At 35.6% G+C, this 13,110-nt stretch overlaps 1 pseudogene; it reads right to left on the reverse strand.

Annotated features, from left to right (window-relative positions):
• The window catches only part of LOC122814278, a 519,638-nt pseudogene extending 507,423 nt beyond the window's left edge, over positions 1 to 12,215 (reverse strand).
• Positions 12,216 to 13,110: the final 895 nt, after the last annotated feature.

Consider the following 13,110-nt stretch of genomic DNA (forward strand, 5'->3'; position numbering starts at 1 on the left):
TCTTAATGGATAATGGCAATACCATTTCAGTCACGGTTCAACTGGCAAAGTTATTTTCTCAGCACTGCAGCCAGCATTAAGTATGTAATAATATCGGAGATTATATCAGATGCATTCACCAAGGGAAAGGAAATAATGGAGTAGGTAACATATTGGGGATTCTGCAGTCAGGTATATCAAGTTTATTGCAGTAGAACTGAGAGCCCTATTTAACAAACCTTTACATGCCTAGAGAATGGAAAGTGGCTGGCTGATGTGTTTGTCTATAAACGTGGATCTTTGACTTCTGTAAGTAACTGTAGTTTCACCAGGATTACCAGCAGCTTTTGTAAAATAACTGGAAAGCTGCTATTCCAACCAAAGGTTTTATTTCACTAGTTCTTAAGAATTTTTACATATTTGTTATATTTTTATAGAAAGTGGCTGAGAATTGTCCAGATGTTTAGTAACACTATAATTCACATATTAATTTTACATACCATCTTCTCAATATTTAAAGGCGTTTTTGGTCTGCGTTAATTGTTTTTATGGAATTATATTCAGAAGATAGCTGTTTGAATTTGTAGGATATCTCTACTAAATGATTTTGCAATTTTTGTTGGTGCTCAGTGCATTTCACAAAATCATGTTTTTGAAAGGATAATAAAGATTTTATCTCAGTTACTTCTGATTTGACTGGAAAAAGTGCATTGACTGCTTAGCTAAAGAATCAAATTTGGAGAGCAGGCAAGTAGTCCAAGAAGGAATAGTTTCACTTATATTAGCTTGTCCTGAGTGGTGAGGTTTTTGATGAAAACTGCCATCTCATATTACTTATAATGGCGTCTGGATTTTGGAGGTGTGTATATATATATATATATATATATATATATATATATATATATATATCCCATTCCTGTATTCACTTGTTTTTCTTGAGACAAAGTTGCTGAAGAGTCATCTGATGTAATCCTTAACAATTCTGTAATTGTTGCTGATGAAGATATTGTAATTCTCTCCATTGTGATGCTGTAATGCCTTCTTCCAATGTCATAGTTGGAAAAAAATTTAATATTTTCTCTTGGAAAAGATTTTGATGGCAGTTATCTGATGTTCATGGAGATGTAAATAATGTGAGGAAAACTCCATCAATATCTGTATCCTTGGTATGCAAGTCAATTAACCAGACAGCGTTCTCAGGTTTTGCCTGAAAAGTGACAATTTGTCCTGTGGTCTAACTCAGTCAACAAATAGGAGTTCTTTAGCTGGGCATTCTCTTGCCAGTTGTTGTTGTTGAGTCTTTTGGCATTTCCTGGTTAGGGGTCGCCACAGCGGAACTCCCGTCCGCTAATGATTGGTAGTTGATTTTTACGTGCCGAGTTACCAGCCCTGACGCACAACCTTCAATGAAGGTACACCCATTCACGCATGTCACCACGCAGAAGACGCTCTAGCTGAGAATCGAACCAGACAGCGTCTTACTGTGAGGTGACAATGCTACCGCAGCACCACCACCGCCTGCCAGTAATGAGATAAAATATATTACTGTGGCTATTTATGTATGTATTTATTAATTTTATTCGTCAGATATCTGATGTGTACACAATTAATTATGTGGCTATACTTGATGGGCACATCTTTGTGTATGTTCTAGTACTATAATTGGTTGCATTCTCTTTGACAACAGTGAGGTAAACTGTACTACTGTAGGTATTGTTTGCATAATTATTCATTAATTTGATCATAATCAGACATTTGAGGTGCCTGTACTTGGTGGGTACATGTGTATATGTGTGTATGTGTGCGTGTGCATGTGCGTGTGTGGGGTTGTAGTGGTTTGTGTTGTTTGCATGAAGCTGAAATATAGTATTGTAGCCATTATACATTTGACCGCATTAAGAGATCTGAGGTGTACTGAGCCAATAGTAGCTGTTTCTGAGAGGTGTGTGTGTGTGTGTGTGTGTGTGTGTGTGTGTGTGTGTGTGTGTGAGCATGTGTGCATGTGCACACACATGTGGTGGAGGAATTGTTCCTTCATTTGATCTCAACATCTGACAGGTATAAGTCAGTAAATTTGTTGTAATTGGTGAGAACATCTGTGTGTTTGGGATAGTTGTAATGGGCTACATTGTAAGTGTCTGAAAGCAGTAATACTGTTATTGTTATTTATGCATTTATTCATTCATTTGTTCACAACTAGATATATGAGGTGTACACAGCTAATAAGGTGACTTGTTTGAAGGGATTCAATGGGTTGGAAACTATGAGTCACACAGCAGAAAAATGAAATATATTACTGCAATTATTTACATATATCATATATTATTTATGCTTTTTATTACAGTAAGACAAATGAGATGTACACAGTCAATAATGCGGCTGTAATTGGTGGGTACATCTTTGTGTGCTGCGGGGTAGCTTTGTAATAAGTTACACATATTTATCTGATAGCAGCAAGGTAAAATATATCACTGTGGCTATTTATATATTTATTAATTTATTTGGTCACAGTCAGACTTCTGAGATGTACATAAATGGGCAAATCTGCATGGATGTGTCTTCTAGAGATGTGCCAGTCTGCAATGATGATAATTAATAAAATGACTGTAATTGGTGTTGAAGTTACCATATATCTCAGCTAGCCTGGGAATGCCTAAGTATCCCACAGTTGTGCTAGAGAGCTTTTCTGGGGATATGGAAGTCTGGTATGCTCTGTTTAGCTTCTTACCACTAGTGTGTGTGTGTGTTTACATTTACATTTGTGTACTTGTGCATTTATATATACCTTTAAGTATATCTGTCTCTCTCTTTATATAAAAAACGCTATGAAAACCAACAGGTGATCCAAACTCGCAGGAGACCAAAGGCAGAGACAAATCCACTTAACGCAAGTTTATTATAAAAGCACAACAAGCGTTTTCGCTACTGTGATACAGAAGATTCTTCAGAGTTTATACAAATTTAGCGCCAAAAGTTCAAACTTTTAAAATAGAATGATGTCATTCAAAGACGTCACTTCCAGGTTCTTTTAAAGAAACAACATATAAAAACATCAGTTAACTGTAAAATGCTTTCCGGGGTAAATTGGAAAGAATTTCAGACTAATAATGTAGTCTAATCAAAAACAAGACTACAAAAAATTAACATTAATAAAGTTTATCATTAAAAAGTGTTAACCAATCTACCAACCCAGTAATTCAAACAAATTTCGTTACAAGTCCACTACCACATCATAGCCAACTAGATAGAAAAGTGTCAGAATATCCTCAGATTTATTATGGCAAGAATTACACTGTATGTAAAATAACAATACATGTGCTTACTCAGTGCCGGCTTAATGCAAAATGACTAAAGTATGTTTTTATATAATAATAAAAATAGAACAATGAAAAAAAATTAGAGTTGAGAAATTAAGAATTAAATCTTTTCTCTACCATCCAAAACTATTAAAAAAATAGGCAGGAGAATAACAATGCTAAAAGTGCATGTATGTTACCACTGCCTAATGTTATGAATTCCGAACTGGGTTCCTCACTTTGTATATTATGTCACTGTAGGCTTACCCAGAGTAGTCGTAAAAACACATATACAAAATTTTAGGAACTGGAGATAAAAAATATATTTTATCAGTCCTTAATTCTTAATCATGTCGTTAACCTAATGGATAGATGTTAAATAACAAAAATAATATTATCAAGGTAGAGCCTTTTATAGCGAGGAAACCTAGAAAAAGCTTATTATTAAATGTAATATAAAAAAGTAAAAAGGTCACCTTAAGAAACTTTTGAGTTTCAAAATACAGGAGATATTACAATTTTCATTTAATCCAGGGACATTAAATGCATCCAGTTTTATTTGCCATTCTAGTTCTCGAGTTTCTAGAACTAAAGAAACTGGACCGCCCCTGATGTTATAAGGGACATGGTCAATTGCCATAAATTAAAAACTGTGCCCTGGATTATTGTTAATGTGCTTCGCTAGGGCGTTCTCAGTTTTGTTTTTCCTAATGGCATAAATATGTTGGTATATTCGCTCCTTAAATTTGCGATCTGTTTTGCCCACGTAAAAAAACGGGCAACAGTCGCAGTTGGCTAGGTAAATAATAGATTTAGTTTCACAATTTATTCTGTGGTTTATAAAGTATTTTTTGTTCCTGATGGTAAATGTATTACCTGTTCTCAGGTACTTACACCAATTACAAAAACCATACATAAATGAGCCTTTCTGCCTTAAGAATGGTTCATTATCCTTATGTCTTTCAAGAAGTCCTTTAAGGTTATTACCTCTCCTGTAAACTACTGAAGGGTTGTTACCTAGTTTATCCAGTAGTTGGGCATTACTTCTAATAAAGTACCAGTTCTTACATATGACAAACCATATATGGTACGAACTAGTACTGAATGTAGTGATAAAACCAGTGGAGGACATGTGAGGTAACTCAACCATTACTGATTCAGAGAGATTCCCAGAGGGAGTAATAGAACTAGATTGTATAGGACTAGAATTGTCAACAGTGGTAGACGTCAAGTCATTGTAGAGCAAGGGTTTAAAAAAACCTACAAGCCTTTTAGATTTAACCTCTTGTATAAGTTCTTCCAATAAGGGCAGTGGGTAGTCACGGTTGGTAAACATGTCACTCAAAAAGTGACATTCTTGCTCGAAGTATGAGTCTGTGCTACACATCCTAGCTGCCCTTATGAGCTGGCCTTTCACAATAGACCGCTTCTGTTTATATGGATGAAAGCTAGAAAAATGAAGGAACGAGTTACAGTATGTTGGCTTCCTATAGATGGACGAAACGAAGGAGCCATTAACTGTGTCCTTTTCTAGCTTAAGATCAAGGTAATCGATCTCTACAGTAGAGAATTGATGTGTGAACTTAAGAAAACTTGTAGTGTTATTAAGATGTTCAATCAGTTCTAGAGCTGCTTTTTCATCACCCTTGAAGAGAATAAAATGTCATCCAAATATCTAGTGTAGTAAGTAAGCTGTTGCTGAAATTTTGTGTTGTTTAAGACAAAATGTTTTTCCCAATATGCAACAAACAAGTTAGCTACACTAGCTCCACAAGGGGACCCCATAGCAATGCCTTGCTTTTGTAGATAATATTGTTGGTCAAAAATAAAGAAGTTGGATGATAAAACGATCTCCAAGATTTCAGAGACCATATCGACTTCTTTTTTGGTGGCCCCTAAGTCGGCCATCATGAGGGCTATCCATTCAATTGCCTCAGTGTGTGGAATTGAGGTATAGAGATCAACAACATCTATTGTAAGGAAGTTGCAAGAATGGTCAAAAACTATACTATTAATGTTACTAAGAAAGGACCAAGAATCTTTACAGATCACAGAAATATTTTTTATGTATTTTGAAAGAATATTGTCAACTAAACGTGCACATGGATGTGTCATAGACGATCTGCCATCAACCAAAGCCCTCATAGGGGGGTTATATACGTTTTTGTGAATTTTGGGAATCCCAAAAATCACAGGGACCTTAGGTGAAGTTATATCAATGAAATTGTAAGTATCTAGGTCGATCTTCCCAGTTAAAAAAAGGTCTCTAAAGTATCCCCTAATTCTAGAGTACGACCTATTCATTTCATTTAGTGATGAAAGAGAGTATGCTGGACTATCCAGTACTGACAACATTTTTTCTTTATATTCCTAGTTGTCAAAGATTACTAGGCCACCCCCTTGTCAGGCTTTAGCACTCTGACTGGTAATCTACATAGATTATTCAGTGCAATAATTTGTTCTTTAGAAGTGTTAGCTTTCTTTTGTCTAAATGAGTGGCTATGGATTTCTTTCAAATGTCTGAAATCAAGTTCACAAATGCTTTCAAATAAGTGGAGGTCGGGATGTAAAGGTGGATTAAAAGTACTGGAAAGTTTTAAGTTAAAGGGCACATGTGAAACAGTGTTAGAAAACATAAGATCTAAATTCAATTTGCGCACAAAACATTTAAGATCTATTATAGTTTTGGCTAAATTGCAATGTTGACTAGGCACAAATGTGTTACCAAAGGCGAGTAAGTCAATCAACTCAGAATCTAAGTTAATGCTTGAAAAGTTGTAAATTTTAAAATCGCCTTTACTGTTAGATACAATGTCTAAATGGTTATTAACCAAATTTTCTGAATTGTCATTAAAGCTTAATTCTGGTAATTGTTCCAATTCTTGTTGTATCCAGGATGTCGGTTGTTGCGTGGTCCTAAAAAATCTCCTCCATTAGTATTATTGTTGTTATAAATAGTAGAGTTCCCTTCACCCAAATGGTGGGGGTCTGACTAGGTTTTTTATAGTTATTTGCTCTGATCCTGTTACTACGTCGAGGAACTTGAACAAAAGCTTCCTCAGTGCTCTCATCAATAATATCGAAGTTAGGGCCACTTGAATGTCCAAGTTGTCCAACGTTGTTGTGAGATAGAGGGGCAGTAGTCATAGGGTCAGTGCAGTTGTTATTAAATTGCAATTTAGGGTAAACTTTGTCCTGTTGGTAAGTTAATCTATCCCTAGTCAGTTTCTTAGTGTGTGTGTGTGTGTGTGTGTGTGTGTGTGTGTGTGTGTGTGTGTGTGTGTGTGTGTGTGTGTGTCTATGTGCATTCCGTAACAGTAGACTGCTATGGTTTCTTTCCTGGTTTAAATATGTAGTAGAAGACTCTTACACTCCTACCTAAATGATAGACAGCAGGCTGTCTTATGGCAGAGCAAACTGTCATCCCAACTTCCTCTAACCCTAGGTGTCCCACAAAGATCTATACTATGTCCCCTTCTTTTCTATATCTTTATCAATGATCTGCACACCACCATCCCAGGAGCCACCTGCATCCAATATGCAGATGACTCAGCGCTAATATGCTCCGCCTCCTCTCCTACACAATTTCTAACCCTCACCCAGACCACTTTCAGCATGGTAGAAACATGGCTAGCTAACCGCCGCCTGCTTCTAAATCCTAACAAAACCAAGCTACTAATTTTCTCCCCTAACCATAGAATTCCTCCTTCTTCCTTCAACATCAAACCTAGCAATGACACCATTATCTCCCCTGATGACCATACAAAGCTTCTAGGTGTAATAATAGACAACAACCTTAAATTTGATAAACATGTCAATCACACTAAGTCCATCAACAAAAAACTTGGCTCCCTGTACAGAGCCAAACCTTTCCTCACCCCCCCCCAGCTAGGGTAGATATTGCAAGATCACACCTCCTCTCTACCCTTATGTATGCCTCCCCTGTACTCACCAACCTATCACCGATCTCAACAAATCATCAGGATGTTACAATCATATTGCCAGATTCACTACAGGCATGGCTTTTAGGACCCACCATTGCCAGAACCTCAAAGCACTGGGATGGCTAGAGTATCCTACCCTTCTACAGTTCAACCAGCTTATAGTAGCGTATAAAATACTCCATCAACCTGATAACACCCCTGCCCTCAAAAATATTCTCACCCCTCATAGTGCCCCCAGGCCATTACACTCAGCTGATAAACTAATGATACTGACCCAAATATCCAACACCTCTGTAGGTGATGCTATATTTGCCAACTCAACCAGTAAAATCTGGAATCTACTCCCTACTACCGTTACCAAGGAAACCTCACTATCCCTATTTAAAAGAGAACTCAAAAAATACCTCACATCTCATTGGCTGTGCTCTTGTTCTAAACCTGACTAACAGCTTCACTAATACATGTCTTGCTACCCAACCTGCTGTTTAGCCAAGTATCTATGCCTCATAGCATTTGAATGACTAAGCATTGTGAATTATGAGATCTAATTGTATTCTATGTTCACATTTTCTGATATGTCTTTGCCAATCAGATTAAGTCTGCACATTGTGTATATTGATATCTGCCTGTATTCTTTGTCTATATTTTTCTAAACATGTCTGCCTGAGTTTATCACTCACTGATGTATGTACTGTCTCTTTTTCTGGTATGTGGAGCTTTTCTCCTCGGGCCTCCACTGAAAATGGACATGTATCCAGTCAGACTATCCCAGTCAATAAATGTAAAATTAAATAAATAAAGACAGAAGGAAATTAAAACACAGTGTAATGAAAATACATCACAGTATACAAAACAGAAGAAAGCAATAACGCAACACAAAATACAGGAAAGCAATATAAAGAAAAACAACCTAACATTTCCCTTATTGCAGTCTATGGCAGAGTCTGTGTGAGCTTTTTCCAGTAAAGTCTTGAAATGTTTTATTTTACCTCTTAAATACAAGGTTTAGCTCAAAGATCCTCTGTCTCTGTTCATGGGTGAGTAACCTTAAGTGAACTGCTCTAATGTCTGTGAGACTCAAAAAGAGACAGAGCCTTTGGTTTCTGTCCTAGTTTAAATATGCAAGAGAAAACAGTATGGCAGAGTCTGAGTGAGCGTTTTAGTTTATGTATATGAGTGTCCACTATGTATGTATGTGTATGCTATTGTATTTTAAATTACAGGATATTTTAGATACCTTGCACATAGTAGCACAGTGTCCAACTGAAAAAATATCACCGTTCTCTAAAGTGTCCCAGGGCAAAACAGCATCAATATTCTTTATTTCAATATAAAACTCAGATCACAATTACTCTGCTGAAACTGCTGTATTCAAATAGTAATCAACATCCAATGACAGAGCTCAATCAGTATTTCCACTATAACATATACTTACAGACTTTGTTGTTGATATTCTAGGCTACTTTAACTCATTGCTTGATAAACTACATACAGTGATCAAATGTTGATTCATAATACAAATAACATTCACTTATCCCAAAATTCATATTCAACTTTTTTTAAAAATGCCTGGATTAATTAAATAAAAACAATCCCCTTCAAACCGATGTCTTTGCTATATTCATGATCAACTTACATTCAAACTTCTGTGCTTTCTAGACCAGACTTACTATACAAGAGCTCCATCTACTGTTCAAATGTCACTCCGTAAATATTTATACATACAGATAAAAACAATCAAGTATAGTTTATAACAAGGCCTATCCATGTTATCTGTTTCCGTTACCTCACCTGTTATCAAACAGAAAACTGCATCATGATAATATATAGAATCCTAAAATACACAGAGGACGTAAAACATTTAATATTGCTATGTTGCTTAATTAGTTTAGAGTAATGTACATTTTATGGTTAAGATGTGGAAATAAAGACAACTATTTTTAAAATATCTATAAAGGAATAACAAATAGTTTACTAATAATTTTTATGATTAGAACCTTTATAACCTTACATAAAAATTCTGATTCTGGCTTGTGTGTTATTACTATTACCAACAGGACAAGTTATGATTATGTCTTTTTAGTTTATTATTACTAAGTAGTTAGAGATTTTTTATAAAATATCATGTGGTAGGTTTTTATTATTATACATGTGTCTATTAACTTCAGCAGGTTAATATGACCTTACATTTGAATTTAAAGAGGTCTGTGTGTGGTTTTTTAGCATTCATATTTAGTTATTAAACAATCATAGATCATAGATGGTCCAATCAAGGATAATGTTATGCAACAAGGTTTATGGGAAAAAATTATAAATTTATAATCCTAATAATGTTATTGAAGAAGAACTATAAGTTCATTACATTTTATGTAATTCAACTGTGACATCTAGTGAGTTTGAGCTGATAAAATAGAATTTTAACAGAGCATGCGAATTTTATGCCATGACGGCTCTAGCTGTTCACGCCAGGAAGTTTTTGACATCTACGTAATGACGTATTAGAATGGATGTGAACGTTTATATCAGTTTAAGCACACTTTGAGTAAAAGATGAACATCGGAAGGATTATTAAATGTTTTACGTCCTCTGTGTATTTTAGGATTCTATATATTATCATGATGCAGTTTTCTGTTTGATAACAGGTGAGGTAACGGAAACAGATAACATGGATAGGCCTTGTTATAAACTATACTTGATTGTTTTTATCTGTATGTATAAATATTTACGGAGTGACATTTGAACAGTAGATGGAGCTCTTGTATAGTAAGTCTGGTCTAGAAAGCACAGAAGTTTGAATGTAAGTTGATCATGAATATAGCAAAGACATCGGTTTGAAGGGGATTGTTTTTATTTAATTAATCCAGGCATTTTTAAAAAAAGTTGAATATGAATTTTGGGATAAGTGAATGTTATTTGTATTTCGACATGAATCAACATTTGATCACTGTATGTAGTTTATCAAGCAATGAGAAGTTAAAGTAGCCTAGAATATCAACAACAAAGTCTGTAAGTATATGTTATAGTGGAAATACTGATTGAATGCTTGAATTGAACAAGTTAATTGTTTTATTGGTTAAGCTCTGTCATTGGATGTTGATTACTATTTGAATACAGCAGTTTCAGCAGAGTAATTGTGATCTGAGCACGTGAAAGCGCTTATCCTTTTGTTTTATATTGAAATAAAGAAGATTGTGCTCCTACTTCTCGTGGTGTGTCCTGAGGTTTTCGTTTGGAATAGTAGCACAGTGTGTGTGTGTGTGTGTGTGTGTGTGTGTGTGTGTGTGTGTGTGTGCGCGTGCGCGCTCACGCACGTGTGCGTGTGCATATTTATCTGTATGTCTATGTGTTTAAAACTGCATTCACAATATTAAAACTGCAAATATAAATGAATATAAGCCATTTTGCCAAGGTCCAAAAATAAAATCCAGGAGCAAGCAAACAAAAGCCTGTAGTATAGAGCCTTACAGATAAATCTGTTTTACCCATTTCACTATAAATAAATTAAATAAATGAACTCATAAAGAGTAAAGTACAACAATTTATCAAGGATATTTTTTATGAAATTGGGATTTTGATCATTTGGCTGAAAACCTAATTACCCGAAAAACATGCTTGGGGAGGGATCTCCTTGTCTCCATGGTTCAATGACCCCAGAGTTGATTAACACATCATCACATACATGGGGCACAGCAATGGTGGCTTTGCCTCACCGTGAAAAAAAAAAGATTAATTACTTGACCGCAGTTCCTATCATGTTTTGTAGAATAAAACTGTTCAAAAGCTGGATCCTTGTGCATAATTAAACTATTTTATATGGTGTGTTATCACACACAACACTAGGATTCTCCACCTTTGAGTAATCAATTTAAGTTTGTTATAAAGCTGTTTGACAAAGTTAAAAAATAACATTATCAGGCAAGACTTTTATGATTTGTATACTATAAAAATCTATTTACCTCGTGGTCCATAGACATTAAGCAGTCCGTCATCCAGTAGGAAGTTTGGTGTTAAATGGATGTATCTGCCTGTTTCACCACATCCTCCATATTGCAAAGTGTAGGGATCATCTCCATATTTCAGGTATGGTTCTGCAACAATTACATCAGCCTGAAGTATATAACAATGTTATTAGAAATGTTGGAGTACTTCAACATATGCATTGTTCACACTTTCTTTATTAAGTCAAACATCACAAGTCCATAATATTAAGTACTGCCTAAATTATAGAGCAGTAGCTATTAAATTCAAAACCAATATATCCTCTGTCAGCTCACATGAATGTTTCTATCTCCATTATTTTTTCCACATTGCCATGTAATCAGTTGTTCGGTCTGTGACATTATTTTTCAGAACTGAATGTATTTACAGCAACAGAGTTTATGTCCATGTCACCACCAAAGGCAAAGGTTAGGGCTTTAACACAAAAATGTCCTCATTTGCCAGAATGCTGGTGAGGGTACAAACTCCCTGACATACTTCTCAACCTCTCAGCTTCCAAAATCATAGCAGTGGACCATCAAAAGTCATAGCAGAGGGTCCAGAATCATTGCACATAATTAATATGTGCTTTTGGGTAAATTTGCATTTAGGGGGGTGTAGAGGCATAATTTGTAAAAATTACCTTCTTTGGTGTGACAATCTATAAAATTAGGACCCTTGCAGTTCTACAAATCCGAGCAGGAAGGCAGTAAGACTGCATTGCACTACTTCATCCTGTATACACCAAGTGGGAGTCAGGACAGTGCAGATGTGTTCTCCACTCTATTTTATTCTGTCTATGCAAAACTATTTGCTGACATGTAACCATGGCAGAGCCTAAAAATCAGTACGCAACCCCTCTACCTTTTCTTTTCATTGTTCCTTTGGAACAACTTTAGCAAGTGTAACAATTTAGAGTGTGGAATACTGTAGTAAGACTTTGGACCAAAGGATCATGGGTAACATTGCTGCAACTCACTCTATTCCCACTGCAGATACTGTACAGCAAGTCAGCCATTTCAGTTTTCTCACAGAAGCAGATATATAGACTGTATTTATATAACATATATCATGGACAGAAGTAAGTCAAAAACAAAAAAAGATAGCTGGGTGCACAAGACTCAGGATAGAAAGTGCCCAATCCTATTAGACGCACTGGCTCCAGGACTGGAAAAAATGACAATGTAGAATCTTCAACATGTGGAGACATTCCTACAATGGGGCCAGGCCAAGCCCAGGGGGAGGATGCCCCCCCTGTTGTGGAAGGAAGTAGCAGTTCACAAAACCCACAAAATTTGATTGGCCAAAGAAGAGCCATAAAGACGATAGAGTGGACTATTGAGGATAAGAAAGAAATTATGCATTGTTACTATTATGTAAAAAGCCCAGAATTTCCAGACACAAGATATACAAAATGATTAAGAGAGAAATCAGAGGAAAGAAAAATACTTCCGCAGGAAAAACTGTCAGAAGCTTCAAATAAAAATTTACGTTCATTAATACAACAGATTTTTGAAAAACAGTATATAGATCAAGAAACTTTGATCTGTTTGGAAATCATCTAAGGAAGTGCAAAAATGTAAACAACAAAATCTAGAGATATTTGAAAAATATAAAAAAGAAATATGGACATGGGAAAGAAAGAGAGATTTGATATGGTGCAATATTTATGCAAAGGAGAAAGCCAAGTTAACTAATATAGAGAAGGCAGCCTCAAAGATGAGAATTACAGGCAAAAGCATCCAGATATGGAAAATTTCACAATAAAAAATTAATATCACAAAGATGGAATGTGGAAAAGAAGATTAGTAAATCAGAAGTTAAAGAAATAGAAGTTGAAATTATGGAGTGCCTGCAAAGTGAATGATTTAATGTAGAAGGTCTAACTACATACAGACTACATCACAGCATGA

The sequence above is a fragment of the Protopterus annectens genome, chromosome 10.part0 (genome assembly GCF_019279795.1).
Source record: "Protopterus annectens isolate FY-2018-M chromosome 10.part0, PAN1.0, whole genome shotgun sequence".
In the NCBI taxonomy this organism is placed as follows: Eukaryota; Metazoa; Chordata; order Ceratodontiformes; family Protopteridae; genus Protopterus; species Protopterus annectens.